The 20275-nt window shown below is 46.6% G+C and overlaps 1 protein-coding gene across 7 annotated transcripts in view; it reads right to left on the minus strand.

Annotated features, from left to right (window-relative positions):
- The window catches only part of CSMD3 (CUB and Sushi multiple domains 3), a 2085767-nt gene that overhangs the window by 473181 nt on the left and 1592311 nt on the right, over positions 1-20275 (minus strand). The gene's annotated exons all lie outside the window — the stretch shown is intronic.

Below are 20275 nucleotides of genomic sequence, written 5' to 3' on the forward strand. Positions count from 1 at the left end.
GGACGGCGGTTTACGTCCTTGTCTGGATTTTCGTGAGATTAACAAAATTACTGTACGCAATCCTTACCCACTGCCATTGATTCCTGATCTGTTTAACCAGTTAATGGGGGCCAAGTGGTTCTCTAAAATTGACCTTAAGGGGGCATACAATCTGTTGCGCATGAAGGAGGGTGACGAATGGAAGACTGCTTTTAACACTCCTGTGGGTCATTTTGAGAATCTGGTTATGCCTTTTGGTCTTACTAATGCTCCTGCATTTTTTCAGAATCTGATTAATGACATCCTTAGACCTTTGATCGGTAAAAATGTGGTTGTGTATTTGGATGACATTTTGATTTATTCGCCGGATCTGGAGTCTCATTGGCGGAGCGTGCGTGAGGTATTACAGTTATTAATGGACAATTCGCTTTTTGCTAAGCTGGAGAAATGTGAGTTCGCTGTACAGAGAATTAGTTTTTTGGGCTACATTATCTCCAGCAAAGGTTTTGAGATGGATCCGGTTAAGGTTCAGGCTGTGCAGGAATGGCCTAGGCCTATTGGTTTGAAATCGATACAGAGGTTTTTGGGTTTCGCCACTTACTATAGAAAATTCATAAAAAATTTTTCTAGTATTGTCAAACCTCTGACTGATCTCACCAGGAAAGGTGCTGATGCGGTTCAGTGGTCTTCTGAGGCCATTGAAGCTTTTGTGTATCTCAAGGAGAGGTTCACCTCTGCTCCCATCCTTATGCAGCCTGATGTTACTAGGCCGTTTCTGGTTGAGGTTGATGCTTCCTCTGTGGGGGTTGGCGCAGTATTGTTTTAGGATAACGGGGATGGATTACATCCCTGTGCCTTTTTTTCAAAAAAATTTTCGGAGACTGAACTGAATTACGATATTGGTAATCGGGAATTATTGGCTATTAAACTCGCATTTGAACACTGGTGCCACTTCTTGGAAGGTGCGGAATTTCCCGTTCAGGTTCTTACGGATCATAAAAATCTGATATATCTTAATGCTGCCAAGCGCCTGAATGCCCGTCAGGCTAGGTGGGCACTGTTTTTCTCGCGGTTTAATTTCTCTGTTACTTACATCCCTGGTACTAAGAATGTTAAGGCGGATGCCTTGTCTCGCAGTTTTTCTCCCATAGTCAGTGCTGAGAAAGAGGAGAACATTTTACAAGAAGGTGTTGTGATAGCTGCTTTGGACTCCGTTTTGGAAAATGAGATTCTTAAAGCACAGGAGAATGCCCCTTCTAACACTCTTCATGGGAGGTTGTTTGTGCCTGGGACCTTTAGGAGAGATTTGTTTGTTGAGTGTCACGAATCTCGGTTGGCAGGTCATCCCGGAATCTCTGAGACCAAGAGACTGGTGGGTCGCAGTTTTTGGTGGCCTGGATGGCAGAAGGAAGTCATTAAGTGGGTGCGTCAATGTACTATATGTGCTAGATCTAAGTCCTCACATACTCCTGCTGCGGGGTTGCTTTGTCCTTTGGAGGTTCCCAGTGCTCCTTGGACACATTTGGCTATGGACTTTATAACTGACCTTCCCCCCTCTGAGGGTTTTACTGTCATCTGGGTGGTCGTGGACCGTTTTAGCAAGATGTGTCACTTGGTTCCTTTCGTCAAACTGCCCTGCGCTAAAACTCTCGCTAAGGCCTTTGTCAAGGAAATTGTCAGACTTCATGGCGTTCCTACTGACATTGTTTCTGATAGGGGTCCTCAGTTCGTGGCTCGTTTTTGGCGTGCCTTTTGTGATAGGTTGGGAGTTCATTTGTCGTTCTCGTCCGGATATCATCCTGAATCTAATGGCCAGACAGAAAGGAAAAACCAGGATGTTGAGCAGTTCTTGCGTTGTTTTTTGTGGCAGACAATCAAGAGGGGTGGTCTGAGTTTCTGCCACTTGCTGAATTTGCTCTGAACAATCATACATCTTCTTCTGCTGGTTGTTCGCCTTTTTTTTGTTGTTCTGGGAGACATCCGTCGTTTGGGTCGTTCTCCAAGTTGGGATCTGCCGTGCCTGAGGAGGAGAATTTTTCCGGTGATTTGGAGAGAGTTTGGATGGATGTGCTTGGTAATCTTCAGGAGGCCAACAGAAAATCTAAAGACTACTTTGATAGGAAACGACAGGAGGTTTTGTTCGCTGTTGGTGACATGGTTTGGTTGTCCTCTAGGAATCTGCGGTTTAGGATTCTTTCAAAAAAATTGGGTCCCAAGTTTGTAGGGCCCTTTAAGGTGCTTCAGGTTGTCAACCAATTTGCTGTTAGGTTGGAGGTTCCTACCTCCTGGAGAATTAATCCGGTATTTCATGTCTCTCTGTTGAAAAAAGCTGTTGTATCGGATTGTGACGCCTCTGCCTCTGTTCCTCCGGTGGTGGAGGACGGGGAATATGAAATTTCTCGCATCCTTAACTCTAGACGGTATAGAGGTAGTTTGCAGTATCTTGTGGCCTGGAAAGGTTTCGGTCCCGAGGATAACTCTTGGGTGAGGTCGGATGATGTTTCCGCGTCCAGACTTATCAGAGCGTTTCACAGGAGATTTCCTGATAAGCCTGGTCCTAGGGGATCCGGAGGATCCTCTTAGAAGGGGGGGTACTGTTAGAACCTTGCTCTTAGGTTTTTTTTCCTTTGCTGGTCACATGACCTTGTTGGCCTATTTAATCCTGCTCCGCCCTTCTGGCTTTGCTGGACTTCATTGTATATCTACTTTCTAGCTAGCCTGTGCTCTGTGTCTTGCTCTGTTAGTTTGCTTGGTCTACTGACCTCTATGTTCTATATATTTTGTTTGTTCGTCTGTCTGCTACTATTTCTGTTAGGAGGTGTCCCATATTCCTCCCAGTCCTTAGTACTTGTAGGGATTCCTTCTCCACATCTATAGGTCTCCGTACAGACTAGCTTAGGACTTTAGCAGGTCTGATCGCAAGATCAGGTTCCCTGTTACATCGTAGGGATTAAGCGGAGTTCTATCGTAGGGACAGATCTCCTCTCTTTCCTTAGCTCTGGTAGCAGAACATAACAGTCGGTGCTGCCACAGTCGCTGCAACATGTGCAGAGTTGAATTCCACCGTGTCGGCACATCGCATTTCAGCCGGTGAACTGGCAGGCCCAACGACTTCTGTAGAGATGTAAGTCGTTGAACTGCGGGATGCGAACGGCGGAAGTGAGCACACAGCGACCGTGCACTCTGCAGAAGGCCATCTAGTCCGGGATAGTGGGCTAAAAATTGCTGGACAACCAGGTTCAACACGTGAGCCATACAAGGCACGTGTGTGACATTGCCCCGGCGAAGTGCCGCACCCAGGATTGCAGCATTGTCGCACATGGCCTTCCCTGGTTGCAGGTCCAGTGGAGACAACCTTTCATGAAACTGAGTCTCCAGAGCTGACCAAAACTCCTCAGCTGTGTGACTCACATTTCCCAGACATTTCAATGTAAACACTGATGCGTTGAGCCCTGCTGCCAGCATAGTTTGGGTGCAGGTGGAGGACCGAGAGGAGGTTGAGGAGGCAGAAGCAGTGGAGGAAGTTCGAGATAAAGAGGATTAACACACAACTCGTGGGGACGGTAAGACTTGGACAGCAGCCCCTTGTCCTGCTGTCACCATAGTTACCCAGTGCCCAGTCAGCGACATGTAACGCCCCTGTCCATGCCTTCTCGTCCAAGTGTCTGTGGTGAAGTGCACCCTGTCACACACAGAGTTTCTCAAAGAAGAGGTGATGTTGTGTGCGACATGCTAGTGGAGCGCAGGCACACCTTTCTTTGAGAAGTAGTGCCGACTGGGCATCTGGTACTGGGGCACTGTGACGGACATAAGGTCTTGAAAATCCTCTGTGTCCTCCAGGTGGAAAGGCAGCATTTCTGTAGCCAACAGCTTGCAGATGGTGAAATTCAACCTCTTAGCTTTCATATGGCTAGGAGGAAATGGTCTTTTACTTTTCCACATCTGAGGGACCGAGGGCTGGCTGTTGTGCTTAGACGGTGTTGAGTAGGGTGTCCCCGGCAACTGCCGGTCTGTGATGAAGATGCAGGCGGACATGTTAGGTTGCCTTGATCCAAAGGTGGTGCTCTTGATGTCGGAGCGCGCTCAACACTAGCAGGTGTTTCCACTTCCCAATGAACTGACGACCTGCCAATCACACTGGCTGTTGCGGGTAAAGAGGTGGCAGGTCTGCGTCCAAAAACATGTGTGACTGCTGTCCCCCCAGTCACAGAGGATGAAGAGGCTGCGGATGCACAAGATGGGGCAGACGGTGGTTGTCCCAGACGGCTAGGCCGCATTGTAGCACAGTGAGCTTCCCACTGCAACTTATGCTTCATATCCATGTGACGGTACATGCATGAAGTACTCAAACTATGTATTTTTTGGCCTCTACTTAGCTTTTGCTGACAAATATTACAGATAACACGAGTTGGGTCATCCTTATCGATCTGAATAAATGCCCAGGCTATGCAAGGCTTAGAGCCCATGTGACCTGAAGAGCCACTATGACTTGTGGTCAGAGGCAGAGTTGTGGTTGAGGATGCAGTTGTTGACGTGCTTCCAGTACTCCGTCTCTGTTCAGGAAGGCGCAACCTAACCTCGTCATCAATAGCATCTGTGATGCCCTGCTGCGCTTGGTATCACAGATCCTACAAGAGTGCATTGATGGAATCCTCCACAAGAGGCCCCCATAAACATTCACACATCTCCACCTTCCACCTCAGACCAGCAGAGGGAGCCCGTTAGGGATATAAATAGGGAAGGTGGAGCTAGGCAGTTCAGTTCCTCTGAAGAGTTCCTGCAGTAGAGAAGCCTAAGAGAGGTCAGTCTGCAGTGGAGCTCAGTCTAGTCTAGAGAATGCAGTTAATAGTTAAGCAGTGGAGCACGAGGCTCCTGCTTGCTAGATTCAGGGAGCCCAGATAGAGCTTAAGGTGTGCCGGTGCCGTAAGATCAGTGAAGCGCGGCAAGCTGCCGTTAGTGTGTATAGCCTAGTGAGGGCCCGAGTAGGCCGAAGGCGAGTGGCGAGTTAGTACATAAGGGGCAGAGGAGCTTAACCAGCTCACCCCGAAGCATTTACCGGACACAGGATCCGAGCTTACCGGTATCTCTATGACCCAGTAAGGCATAACCGGAATCCCTGGAGAACTACAAGTCCCAGGATCGCTAAGGTGCTGATATGTAACAGAGCCAGGAGACGCTTAGGCCCCGCATACTGGGAGCGTGAACTCCAAGAGAAGGCCCTACCACAAGGTCAGCCAGCACAGGACAGAGACAAAGTTAGGCCTAGCTCCAGGCAGGTCAGAAACTTACTACGCAGAGGCAAGAAACAGGAGGCCCTACACCCACTCATTGGGGAGGATCCTGATATGCACCCTTCACCCTACAGTGCTCCGGGATGTGCCTGAATTTCCACCAGTAAAAGGTACTGAAGTGACTACCGTGTCCGTTCCCGTTCTTGCTCTGACCCAGCTGGGTCTCGCCTGTCCTGCATTCCCCCTGCATACGCTGCCCTGAGACCTAGCTCCACCTGTGGGGAGATATACCATCGAGCTGCCTTATCACCGGCCTCAGTGGACTGCTGCAGCGCTGGTGCTTGTCACCAGATACCACAGGTGGCGTCATGAACTCTTATAAAATTAACAATTATCCACCCTTTTAAAGAGAGACCCCAGGGTACGGGCCAGGGAGCCGACCACCGCGACATCCCCAAGGCCAGGCAAATGCCCGGGTACCGAGTCATCCCTATCCCCGGGGCTAGTCACATCCTCCTCCACCTCCTCTGCTGACCTCATTGACTGTCTGACTGTGGGTTGACAGTAAGTGGGATCTCCAACCTCGTCATCATCACCCTGTGTGTTATCACACCCGTCGCCCTCAGAGCCAACCTCTTCCTGCCCTGACCGAAAAGTCAAGTTGTCGCTCCAATCAGGTATTTGAGTCTCATCATCGTCTTCATCATTGTCTCCACCAACAGGAGTTACAGTTTGGGAACAAGGGTCTACATTATGCTCAGAACCTTCTTCATCTGGTCCTGGATCCAACTTATAAAGATTCTGGGCATCGGATCAGATCATTTCCTCATCTGGATTAACAGAAGCTCTGGAGCAGACCTCCGTTTCCCAGGCTATAGTATGAGTAAACAGCTGGGCAGACTCAGCCATCTGTGTTACCCCATACTCAGACGGGCAGCTGGAGACTTGGAAGCTGTGAGGAAGCAAGTGCGATTGGGGTGACACCTCTGAGGACTGAAGTATTTGTGATGTTGAAATTGAGGTGATGGAGAGCCCACTTGAAGGAGCACTTGATATGGGTTGAAGCACCTGCTGTTTTTGTGCCTCATCGAGAATTTGTAGCGATGGGCGTGTCCGTAAGAATGGGATCGTATCACATTGTCCACGAAAAGAAGTCGACATCTTAGTTTGGCTGGAAGATGGTCTTTCTTCTGCAGATGTTACCCCCACCCCCACCGTGGGGGGCCTCGACCCACCGGCGGACAGGCACCAGTATTGGGATAGGGGGGCTGGCCGTCAGGGTCCACCGCGGCTCTGGCACAAACCCGGCGACACAGAGGTGGCACAGGCAGGAACGGACTGGCCGTGTCGGCTTCTCACTTTTTGGATTTTAGAAGGGCATGACATGCCTATATCTGTGTCTCCCCCTCCTTTTACTCCTCCACCTCTTTTCTTTTCGCATGACTATATGTACTTGTCACTTTTCCATGTGTTAGTTGTGTCTTCTGAGCAGTTTGTCAGCTTTTGGACACCTTTGAAGGTGTTTTCTATGTGTTTCTATGTGTTTTTGTTTGCCTGCCATTGGTTTTAACGGTGTTCGAAGGTGTTCGACGAACAGTTCGGCGAACACACGGGTGTTCGACGAACCGAACCGAAGTCGAACACTACGGGGGTGGCTCAACACTATATTTTAGTGGTAACTAAAGGTTTACAAACTTTTCCATTTTGATCAATGGTGATCCCGATTCAGGGATCTCCAACAACCTCTCAAAGGAAGTGTCAGAAGCACTCAGCCTATCCTCAAACAAAAGTATAACAGTTCGGAGACCTTCAGAGATCATTCAAAGGAAGGAACAGCACAAACATAGCAGCACACTTTCCAATTGCTTTTCTATTAAAATCATACACCACCCTGCTTGCACTGAAGGAAAAGCTTCTGCTCCATTATTTGAGTGGTTGATGTGTAAGAGGTGTGGACTGGACTGTCCTGTTCCTACCCCTGTAGACACCAATCGCTCTGTAATGTGTATTATGTTGTGCGTCATTTGTATATGCTGTGTTATGTGATGTTTGCCTATGTAATGTGTAGTAATGTATAGTGTAGGATGTGAAAAGATAAGTAGAGATGAGCGTTGTTCTACTCGAACTGTTCGCCAATCTCAAATTCGAGCTGTTTTGGGCGGTGTTCGAACCGTTCGGCGGACACGAATGATTTGAGAAAAATTCGGCTGTTCGAGGTTATGTTCGATAACTGTTCGTGCACCAAAATCATAACTGGATTTTTTCTCAGTAATGATGAAAATTAATGTTAATACGCAGTTTGAGTGTACAGCGGGGTGGGGGGAGGGGCAGGGGATGGATCTCTGCAGGAATAATGAAGATCTCCATTTTTTTTTCTCTTTCCCGCATTTGCAGTGGGGAGGTGCAGTCTGTCAGCCTATCAGCAGCGCACACACGGAGCGAACTGCTGTTTTTCACACAGAGTGTGTTAGTCAGTGGAGTAGCCTATCTGTGTTGCAAGATATACCACCTGTGTATAGAAGACCAATTTTTTTACTGCACCTAGTGAAGTAAAATCTTTTGGGCATAGCATCATTCTATTAGTCCATCTATACTGACCTCCATCAGGTTGCAAATTGAATATAATTTTTTTCTGCATCTAGCTCTGAAAAAATATTTGGGCTTCTAGCAGTGTGTGGGACTTGTTCTTTTAGTCCATCTATACTGACCTCCATCAGGTTGCAAACTGAATATAATTTTTTTCTGCATCTAGCTCTGAAAAAAGATTTGGCCTTCTAGCAGTGTGTGGGACTTTCTCTATTAGTCCATCTATACTGACCTCCATCAGGTTGCAAATTAAAAATAATTTTTATCTGCATCTAGCTCTGAAAAAATATTTGGCCTTCTAGCAGTGTGTGGGACTTTCTCTATTAGTCCATCTATACTGACCTCCATCAGGTTGCAAATTAAAAATAATTTTTATCTGCGTCTACCTCTGAAAAAATATTTGGGCTTCTAGCTGTGTGTGGGACTTGTTCTATTAGTCCATCTATACTGACCTCCATCAGGTTGCAAACTGAATATAATTTTTTTCTGCATATAGCTCTGAAAAAATATTTGGCCTTCTAGCAGTGTGTGGGACTTTCTCTATTAGTCCATCTATACTGACCTCCATCAGGTTGCAAACTGAATATAGTTTTTTTATGCATCTACCTCTGAAAAAATATTGGGCTTCTAGCTGTGTGTGGGACTTGTTCTATTAATCCATCTATACAGACCTCCATCAGGTTGCAAACTGAATATATTTTTTTCTGCATCTACCTCTGAAAAAATATTGGGCTTCTAGCTGTGTGTGGGACTTGTTCTATTAATCCATCTATACAGACCTCCATCAGGTTGCAAACTGAATATAATTTTTTCCTGCATCTAGCTCTGAAAAAATATTTGGCCTTCTAGCAGTGTGTGGGACTTTCTCTATTAGTCCATCTATACTGACCTCCATCAGGTTGCAAATTAAAAATAATTTTTATCTGCATCTAGCTCTGAAAAAATATTTGGCCTTCTAGCAGTGTGTGGGACTTTCTCTATTAGTCCATCTATACTGACCTCCATCAGGTTGCAAATTAAAAATAATTTTTATCTGCATATACCTCTGAAAAAATATTTGGGCTTCTAGCTGTGTGTGGGACTTGTTCTATTAGTCCATCTATACTGACCTCCATCAGGTTGCAAACTGAATATAATTTTTTTCTGCATCTAGCTCTGAAAAAATATTTGGCCTTCTAGTAGTGTGTGGGACTTTCTCTATTAGTCCATCTATACTGACTTCCATCAGGTTGCAAATTAAAAATAATTTTTATCTGCATCTAGCTCTGAAAAAATATTTGGCCTTCTAGCAGTGTGTGGGACTTTCTCTATTAGTCCATCTATACTGACCTCCATCAGGTTGCAAATTAAAAATAATTTTTATCTGCATCTAGCTCTGAAAAAATATTTGGCCTTCTAGCAGTGTGTGGGACTTTCTCTATTAGTCCATCTATACTGACCTCCATCAGGTTGCAAATTAAAAATAATTTTTATCTGCATCTACCTCTGAAAAATTATTTGGGCTTCTAGCTGTGTGTGGGACTTGTTCTATTAGTCCATCTATACTGACCTCCATCAGGTTGCAAACTGAATATAAGTTTTTTCTGCATCTAGCTCTGAAAAAATATTTGGCCTTCTAGCAGTGTGTGGGACTTTCTCTATTAGTCCATCTATACTGACCTCCATCAGGTTGCAAATTAAAAATAATTTTTTTTCTGCATCTACCTCTGAAAAAATATTGGGGTTCTAGCTGTGTGTGGGACTTGTTCTATTAATCCATCTATACAGACCTCCATCAGGTTGCAAACTGAATATAATTTTTTTCTGCATCTACCTCTGAAAAAATCTTTGGGCTTGTAGCTCTGTGTGGGACTTGTTCTATTAGTCCATCTATACTGACCTCCATCAGGTTGCAAATTAAAAATAATTTTTATCTGCATCTGAATCATTTCACCACTTTATTAGCCCATCCTTTGCAATGCCACAGGAGACAAGAAGTCTGACACATAGTCAACGCCTAGAGACGATGGTACAGGAGTATCTCCAAGTAAACATTGAAGCCATGACTGTGTCACTGGACCCTTGCTCTTTTTGGGCTTCCAATCTGGATAAATGGCCGGAGCTAGCCACTTACGCCTTGGAGATCTTGTCATGCCCCGCAGCCAGCGTTCTGTCTGAACGTGTGTTCAGCGCTGCTGATGGTGTGCTGACAGATAAGCGCACGCGGCTCTCCACTGATAATGTAGACAGACTCACGTTCATAAAGATGAACAAATCATGGATCCGAAACGACTTTTCTACCCCTGTGTCATCCTGGGGAGAGTAAAAGCTTGATGATTGGTTAAAATCACCCTACCAACCGTTTAAAGCTTTCAAATTACTAATCATGTTTATCTGTATCTTGGCTGGAAAATAATTTGGGCTTTGTACAGTGTGCAGCACTGATTCTATTAGGCCATTTATAATAAGCTCCACCAGATTTAAAATTACTAATCATGTTTATCTGTATCTTGGCTGGAAAATAATTTGGGCTTTGTAGCAGTGTGCAGCACTGATCCTATTAGGCCATCTATACTAAGCTCCACCAGATTTAAAATTAATAATAATTTTTAGCTGCATCTAGCCCGGAAAATAATTTTGGGGCTCCGAGATGCGCAAGACACATAAGTGCCTTCTTGCTGCACTACCTGCAACATGACCCTCATATTGTCAGAATTCGAAGAAATCATGACTACTGGGTTGCCACACTCTTAGATCCCCCAAACTTTTCGATCAACCTTTTCATTTTAATAAAGACAAAAAAAATTGTCATTTTTGAAATTATAAGCATTAGCAGGTTATTAGAAACTGAAATCAAACAGTTTTCAACTCAAAACATTATTCTAGGTGATGTTACTTTTTCACATCGGACCCCTTGTTTGAAAGGAGCTTCTGAACTCTCTCGTCCATTGAATTTGTCAGGTTTTGGATGGTTTCTGCTTCAATTGTTTTGCATGAGGACAGAATACCCTCCCAGAGCTGTTGCTTAGATGTGAACTGCCTCCCGCCATCATAGACACTCCTTTTGATGATGCTCCAGAGGTTCTGAATGGGGTAGAGGTCAGGTGAGCATGGGGGTCACACCATAAGTTTGTCCCCTTTTATGCCCATATCAGCCAGAAATGCAGTTGTTTTATGTGCAGCATGAGATGGTGCATTATCATGCAAAAATATGATCTTGCTGTGAAATACACGGTTCTTCTTCTTGAACCATGGCAGGAAGTGCTGTTTGAGAAAATCCACATACATTATGGAGTTCATCTTTAGCGCCTTCAGGGATCCTAAAGGGGCTGACAATCTCTCTCCCCATGATTCCAGCCCTAAACATTACTCCACCTCCTCCTTGTTGGCGCTGTAGCCGTGTTTGCGTGGGGTGTCCATCAACCAGCCATCCTCCACTCCATCCATCTGGACCATCGAGCGCTGCACGGCACTCATCCGTGAACAAAACAGTTTTGAAATCAGTCTTCATGTAATGTTTAGCCCACTGGAGCCGTTTCTGCTTGTGTGAAGTGGATAGAGGAGGTCGACAGGATGGCGTATGCACAGCTGCAAACCTCTGAAGGACCCTGCATCTTGTTGTTCGGGGGACGTTGGAGGCACCAGCAGCTTCAAAAACTTGTCTGCTGCTATGACAAGGCTTTTTTGCCGCTGCTCTTTTAACCTGACGTTATTGCCTGTAGGAAAAAGTCCTCAATTTGCCCTTATCAGCACGCACACGTGTGTACTGTGAATCAGCTACATACTTCTTGATTGCCAAGACACTTCATCCTGATCATCGCGCAATGTTGATTGTAGTCATGCCTTGACCTAAACACTCCACAATTTGTTGCTTCTCAGCAGCCGACACATCCTTTTTCTTTCCCATTTTGGTAGAAAATGTAGGCTGCTTAATAATGTGAGACAGCCTTCTTAAGTAGTCTTGCCTTTCATTGGACACACCTGCCAAACTAATTAGCACAGGTGTCTGCAATTGCTTACAGTGATATAAAGAGCCCTGACACACATCACCATCAATGAGTTTAACTGACAAACAAACAAATTCTTCCCTTATCACTCCTAAACACTTTTTGCATAATAATTTGGAACACAGTGTACATGTGCTTTTCCACAAAACACCAGTGGTTCACGTAGTGAATCTTACAGTTCTAACTTGCCAACCGTGGTCTGTATGGAGTTGTTCAATAAAGGGCCCAAAATTAAGATAACATAGATGGGAGAGGTCTCTATGAATAGGAATTCCTAAGTATTTGATACCCTGTGAGGGCCAGGCAAAGGGAAAGTTGGACTGGATGGAATCCTATATGGATTTGGGGAGGGAGACATCGAGGACCTCAGACTTCGCTGCATTGATTTTAAAATTTGACCATGTAACAAAGTGATCTATTTCAGCCATAACAGCATGGATGGATATATGTGATTGAGTGATATATACTAGGACATCATCAGCAAATAGAGAGCACTTGTACTCGGTGCCTCCCACCTCAATCCACCTAATATTGGGGTTATGGCGAATTGATGAGAGCAGGTGCTCCGTCACTAGGATGTATAAGAGAGGAGACAGAGGACATCCCTGCCTTGTCCCATTGGTGATTGTGAAAGGTGATGAAAATGTTCTGAAGCACCCCCTGGGCCTTGGGACACCCGGAGCCGGACCCTTTTTGGTGGATGCTGGTGGTTGTAGTCTTCGTGGCGGCGACCCGGTTCTGTGGCTCAGGGTGGTCAAACGAGTGGCGGAACTATTTATGTGGTTTTGATGTTTAAATGTCCGACTACGCCACCAGTGGATTGCGGTCAGAGTGAACCGCCGCTGCAGGGCAGACCGCTGAGGCTGGTGTTGTGGGTGCAGCAGAGCGTAGCATAACTCCCCACGGGAGGAGTATATCCTCAGGGCAGTGTATGCGGAGGATGGGGGTGATGGTGCAGGGCAGCAGCAGTAACGACACGGAGTCAGTGATGCAGTCCAGGGCCTTTACTCACAGTTCTTAATATCCAGACCATGTCTGCAGGTAACGGCTGCCCACGTCGTACTGTGCTCACCTGGTGAGGGGCTCAGACAACTCCCAGATAACTTTGGAGCACTTCACAGGACCCCCTTTGTGTGTCCTTTGTCTGGCCTTTCTTACCAACCCTTCTGTCCGGCTGCCTCGGGCCTCCTATTGGTAAACTTGGCGCCAGTTTCCCTGACCCTATGTGGTGCCTTCCTAGCGGGTGTAGCGAGGGGCTGCGCCACATAAAATGTCACAGCCTCCGGTTTCTAGCTGAGGGTCGTTTCCTGCCTCCACTAGTTTCGGGGACCGGTCTCCCCCTTTGGCCTGACCCCTCCACGCAGGTGGATTCGGGCGTGCGGTGGCGACTCGCCCGTCCGCACCCCTGGGATCCCTTCATTCCTCGTTCCTGGAGCCTTCTCCGCTCCTCTTCCTTCCTTCTACCTCTTCCAGGCCTGGGCCTCTGTTACTAGGCCCGCCTCCGGAGCAGAGCTCATGCAGAGCCCCTGCTCCCTGCCACTTCTGCTCAGACTTCTCTGCACTGAACTAAGATGGTGCCCACCTTTTATACTCCCTTCTCAATGCACCCAGGAACTGCTTCCTCCCTGCTCCTGCACTACAGGGTTCCCCTTCCTCAGTGTTCCCTCCCCCCACTCCAGCCAGGGACAGGGACTGTCGTGCCCATCTCAGAGGCATATTGGTCGCCCTGCCCCACGGCAATGTGGTGTAATGCATGCAGGTGTCGGGTCCTGATCCACACTCCATCCTTACCTGAGAGTGAGATATCACACCTCTGGGTGAGGTGCAATACCTCTGTAGCAACCGAGCCCTCAGGGTGCTACAGTTCCATTTATCTTCAGCCTAGGTGACGTATTGTGATACAGGGCCGTGATTTTGGCTACAAAAGGGTCCCCTAGACCCCTACCCCAAGCTTTTTAAGAGAATCATATATGGCGTGCCAGGAGACTCTATGGAAAGCTTTCTCAACATCCAACGAGAGTATCTAATTACAAATTTTTAACTGCATCTAGCCCAGGAAATACTTTGTGCCTAGTAGCAGTGTCTGCTAGTCAGCGGATTACCCCGGCTGTTAAGCAAGCTACACCACCTGTAGTTTGGACACTTAATTTTTTCAAAGGAAATGCTTTGGGACCACGGGATACTCAGTGAAGAGCATCAGGAGGCACCCCAAGGCATAGGGGCTGGGAATGGCAGTAGGATGCCTTGCGGTGGACAGCCGAGCTCGATCCTTATAAAAGCATTTTAACTGCAGCAGCTTTAATGGACGCTACTGGAGCTGGAATTACGCGGCTGCTGGCATGAGACTTGCCCTCCAATAGATCCTTGTAAATGGATTTAAAGTGTATTCATTCAAATTAGAGAGACAATTTAAATTAAAAAGCTTAGAGCTGCCTCCACCACAGGGGGGCTCGCTCGACCCACCAGCGGACAGGCACCAGTATTGGGAGAGGGGGGCTGGCCGTCAGGGTTCACCGCGGCTCTGGCACAAACCCGGCGACACGGAGGTGGCACGGGCAGGAGCGGACTGAACGTGTCGGCTTTTCACTTTTTGGATTTTAGAAGGGCATGACATGCCTATATCTGTGTCTCCCCCTCCTTTTACTCCTCCACCTCTTTCCTTTTCGCATGACTATATATACTTGTCACTTTTCCATGTGTTAGTTGTGTCTTCTGAGCAGTTTGTCAGCTTTTGGACACCTTTGAAGGTGTTTTCTATGTGTTTCTATGTGTTTTTGTTTGCCTGCCATTGGTTTTAACGGTGTTCGAAGGTGTTCGACGAACAGTTCGACGAACAGTTCGGCGAACACACGGGTGTTCGACGAACCGAACCGAACTCGAACACTACGGGGGTGGCTCAACACTAAAGATAAGTAATGATGGTAGTGTACAGTATGGGATAGCATAGGGTAAGACATACTGTAGGTTAGGACTAAGGACATAAGATAGGTTGGATGAGATAGTGAAAGTAGTGAAATAGTGACGTTAGGTTAAGATAGTGTTTATGTTTGGGACTAGCACAAAGTGGGAGAGGCCTAGTGTTATGGAGGGGGATCACTTCCTGTAGTTATGCAGCTATGGACAAGTTCAAGTTGAAGTAGGAAGTGTCTGTGACAAGTGCTGCCATTGGGTGAACTACAGCAGAGGAGACTAAGAGACAAGGGAGTAGAACAACCTGGAACTAACTGAAGAGACAATGGCCATCCATCTTTAAAGGGGCCCTCGGACAGGACGACATGTCACAAGAAAGCCTGAGCTTGTTAAACACCGAAGGTAATAGGCATAAACAGGGCTATGTTTGTTGCACTAATAGATGGTCCCAATCAGTAGATCTGGGCACCAGTAGTGGAAGAAACAGGACGCCAAATCGCTGAGCAGGTAGAGAGACCTGCTGATCAGGACTGTGGCGACAAGCTAAGCTGTGATGAAGTAGGGCGAAAAAGTATGCTTCACTGGTCCTGGAGTAGACTACAGTGAATCAATTTGTGTGAAAATGCTTTTCACTGGGAAGAAAATGTCCATAAGACTGCTCCTTGAACATAACCCTTACCAAGTTAACGCTAAGTAAAGACTAGTGATGAGCGAACGTGCTCGCTACTGCACGATACTCGCCCGAGCATCACTATGCTCGACGAGCTTGTCGCTTGGTGACTATTTCCAGGTGGCTCCGGCGGGAACTCGTGTCCCCTCCCTGCATGTTTGGTGCTCTTTAGAGAGCTAATGAACATGCAGGGATTGCTTGCCACGCACTGTAATGCCGTAGCCATGTTGGTTGTGGGCATTACAGTGATTGGCTGGCCGCAGAGCATCATCAGGTGTATATAAGACTGGGCACCGCCATGCCTGTCACAGTCTACTCCGCAACCAGGCAGAGTAGGGAATGCTGCTGCTGCGTCAGGGAGATATTTGCTTCTTCATAGTTAGTATAGGTATTCCACAACACACATATATATATATATATATATATATATACACAACTGAACTAACAGTCCTTCTGAGGACTAATCCAGCTGCATATATTCAGTGGTGTTAGCAGGAGTTAGGCAGGCAGGTAGTGTATGCAGCAGACTGCAGTGCATGATACAGCACAAGAGGGTCTATTGAATGTCCTGTTAGTCTAGGCATTCCACAAAATATATATATATATATCCATCTGAACTAACAGTCCTTCTGAGGACTAATCCAGCTGAATTTATTCAGTGGTGACAGCATGAACTAGGCAGGCAGGCAGTGTATGTGGTAGACTGCAGTGCATATAGTGCAAGAGGGTCCATTGAATGCTCCTGCTGCTGCTATTCTTACAAATATTTGTAGACATAGCCCCAGATATCAGGGGCAAAGGAAATTTTTCTTTTGATCTTAATCCTGATTATCTGTTTAAAAAGCAATCCAGAGTACACCATTTTTCTGCTCCATTTGCTTGTTCTCTCTGCAGAATAAAAACCAGATCTGTTCCATATATCAGCGATAAAAATCCAGAAATTTAAGCTGAACGTGGAAATTATTGGCGTCCTTTTCCATAGTATTGCAGTGTGTCGGTCAAGCTATTCACACTAGGTGTCTGTGAAGGATAGTATTAGCAAATTACAGGCCTGCTATTTAAAATGGTGGTTCTCTGTCAGACATATCACATATAACTGCATTCCAAAATCAGCCATTTCTCGTGAATGTGGAAAATATTTTCCTCCATTAAAAACGGGCAAGGTACTTGGCAAAGGACAGGGAAGTGGATGTGATGGTGATGGTGCATGCAGAGGCCGAGGTTGAGGACGTGGCCGTTGGCAAGCTGAAATTGTGCCACAACAAACACCCACATCTTGTTGCTCGACCTTCCTGTCCCAATTAAAAGGGGACCGCAGAACACCACTATTGAACACAGAGCAGTGTCGAAAGGTTATAAGTTGGATAGCAGATAATGCTTCCAGTCACTTAGCCACCACCACCACCACCCTGTCTTCCACACGGTCAAGTCTCAGTAGCCGTGAGTCTGGAACGCATATTTCTCACCCTGATCCTCCGTCATCCCACCATGCCGAGAGCCCGGAGACAACTTATCCCACACTTGGACACTGAGAAGAGCTGTTCATTTTTCCATTTGTAGATTCAGGCATCTCGCCTGGCCAGCTTCAAGTGAGTCAAGAGGAGAACACGTGTAGCAATGCCCAAATATTGAAGCAGCCACGGTCACACGAAGGCGATGGTGGGAAAGTGTAATTACTATCACAAGAGGTGGATGATGATTATGATGAGACACAATTGCCAGAAAGTCAGGAGGACCAGGGTGCGGAAGTAGAAGACGAGGTGGTGGATGATATAGTAACTGACCCAACCTGGCAGGGGGACATACAGAGCGAGGAAAGCATCACACAGGGGAAAGAGGCATATCACCACAACAGACAGGAAGAAGAAGTGTGATGGCCACTGACACAAGGTGGGAAAGCATTCCTTGTAACGCCAAAACGACGGAAGTTGCCAGTACAACTGTTAGGTCTTCCCAAGTCTGATTATTTTTTAAAGACTCTGCCAACAACCCCAAAAAGGCCATTTGCACCACCTGCCAGGCCAGCATCAGCAGGGGTAGCAAAACTAGCAGCCTGACCATCACCAGCATGATCAGGCACATGGCAACAAAGCAGCCGACTAAGTGGGCCAAACCCCAGGGTCCAGGAACAGTGTCTGCGAGTGACACCACTGCTTGCTCTTCTGTTGTGCGTGTACACCAATCCCCTGTCCATGACGCAAGCCAAGATTCCTCCTGCTCTGCACCTATCGCTGCACACTCTCAACTAGCACCATCGGCAAGCACGTCCACGTCCTTGTCCTAGTGCAGAGTTCAGTTATCCCTACCCCAGTCCTTGGAACGCAAGCGCAAATACGCAGCCAACTCTCCACAGGCCACACTACTAAATTCACATATTCCGCAAATGCTTGCTTGAAATGTTGCCTTTTAGGAGACAGAAGCTTTCCGCAAACCTGATGGCGGCAACCGTCCCTTGGTACTCGGTCCCCAGCTGCCATTATTTCTCCTGATGTGCCGTCCCTGCATTAAACGAGCACGTGTCCCACAACATTAGACGTGCCCTCAACAACGCAGATATTGGGAAAGTCCACCTAACCATGGACACATGGACAAGTGTTTGTGGGCAGGGATGCGACATCTCGCTGACAGCACACTGGGTTAACATAGTGGAAGCCGGGACCCAGGCAGACCTTGGTATGGAACACATCCTGCCGACACCAAGGATTGTGGGCCCTGGGTCAATCAGGGTAGCCCCCCACATTCTACAGTTCCTGCACCTCCTCCTCCTCTTCAGCCTCCATCTCCAAAATGACCACATCAGTCGCAAGCTGGAAGCACTGCAGCACTTCCTTGGTCAAGCGGCAACAGGCTGTGCTGAAGCTAATATGCTTAGGTGACAAACTGCACAACATTGAAGAGTTGTGGACAGCTCTGAAAGAGCAGGCAGATCTGTGGCTTACACCGTTGAACCTACAGCCAGGCATGGTTGTGTGTGACAATAGCTGGAACCTGCAGGTGGCTCTGAGGCAAGGCGAGCTCACGCACGTACCATGCATGGCCCATGAGCTTATCCTCGGGGTTCAGTGGTTTCTCAAAACCTACCCAGATCTGTCGAATCTGCTTATCAAAGTACGCCGCCTTTCTGCCCATTTTAGAAAGTTAGCTACAGCTTCCGCCGCCCTTGCTGTGCTTCAGCAGCGTTTGAATGTTCCAGCTCACCGACTGATCTGCGATGTTCCCATACATTGGAACGCTACATTGCAGTTGTTGGGAAGGATATGTGGGCAGAAGAGGGCAGTTGTTGACTACCAGCATCAACAAGGCTGTCGGTATTCAGGTTTGACTCCACACATAAGACCTCAGGAGTGGACATGATTGTCAGACATATGTACCATCCTCCAAGATGGCCCAGCCTCACCTCACCCCAACGTGGAACGCAATAACAGTATAGGAGATCCGATCTTTAATAATGGGAACAACAAAGCATAGCAGATTGCTTGCACTTTAAGAATAGTAAGAGCCGCCTGATGGCCCAATAAAAATAGTCTTTGTGACTTTCAGAGTCCCTCCACCTTAAATGAAACAGGATGTGTCTGATGATTTGTCACACACCACATTGCCAGGTAAGGTAGTAAAATGTCAAAATTACATTTCCTGGTGAATGCATTTGTCTTGGTTAAAAGCAATGCAAAAGTGCAAAAACGCATCAAAAACGCTACATGTGAACATAGCCCAAGGTGTGGAGGAACATTTTTGGTTTTGGTTATTTATTTTGCCTTATATACAAGTCATTACCCTGGAAAGGATGTTCCTTAACATATTTCCCAGGAAAATCCATTTTGTTTCATTTTTGTATGTTTTTTGTGAGTCCGTAAAAGTGGTGTAATACTTTGACCACGTTGTACACAGCAGTGACCTGGGAGTCAGAAATGCTTCCAGGGGTCTTCCTCATGCTGTTCCCATGTCATTTGAGCACTGTCCCCATCGATTTGAGCAATTTTTAGGCCCTCTGCAGACCGCCGGGGGGAGCCACCTGAAAAATGCTCGCGTTTCCCATAGACTTACATTGGGCTCATTGCTTGGATTGAGCACTTGTGCATTCCAATTTGCTCGACTCGAACAACGAGTACCCGAGCATTTTAGTGCTTGCTCATCACTTGTAAAGACCCTATATTTGAACAGAAGTCTACTTTATTGAACTTTAATACCTATGGTTCTGGCCGGCGAACACCATCGTTAACAGGCGGCCTGAACGGGTGCAAAGCCCTTACAGCACCAACACCCAGCCAGGACCCACTTTTTCATGTAGGGCGCCGGGGCGTCACAGGCGAAGAAGAGTGCCTCCCCCGTGGCTACTGCCCCACTCCATGCTACAGATGGACAACCCATAATCCAGACCACACTGATCTAAACTTTCAACCAATATGAGGTACATGCAATTCTGGTTCTTAGTGGCCAAAACTAGAGGTTGTATCAATGATCAATGCTCAATGATGATGGATTTATTAATGAGCAGAATGGGACCTGCATATGTCCATCTTTCCTAAGGTCCATTTAGTGGTAGCTGTAAATTTCCAGAAATGTATTCCTAACTCTATGGTTGTGTAAAGGTAAACTGGAGACTTTGAGCTATATGGGCCACCTATTTTGAAAAAAAGAAGTTAGGACAATATGGACACTTCAAGCACTGAGTGTATGTACTATATAATGAATATATTGTTAAAGGGAATCTGTGACAAAGTTTTTGCCATCTAAACTGAGTGTGGCATATGGTAGAGACAAAGACACTATTTTCAGTGGTGTGTCACTTACTTGGCTGCTTTCTGTAGTTTTGATAAAATCACAATTTTATCAACAGAAGATTATCAGTAGAGGGCTAGTAAACCTGCAACTAAATAGTCTTCCATATTCATGAGCTCTGTATTATCCCACCA

The sequence above is a fragment of the Phyllobates terribilis genome, unplaced genomic scaffold, assembly GCF_046119375.1.
Source record: "Phyllobates terribilis strain yellow unplaced genomic scaffold, ASM4611937v1 Scaffold_4__5_contigs__length_816908805, whole genome shotgun sequence".
NCBI lineage: Eukaryota > Metazoa > Chordata > Amphibia > Anura > Dendrobatidae > Phyllobates > Phyllobates terribilis.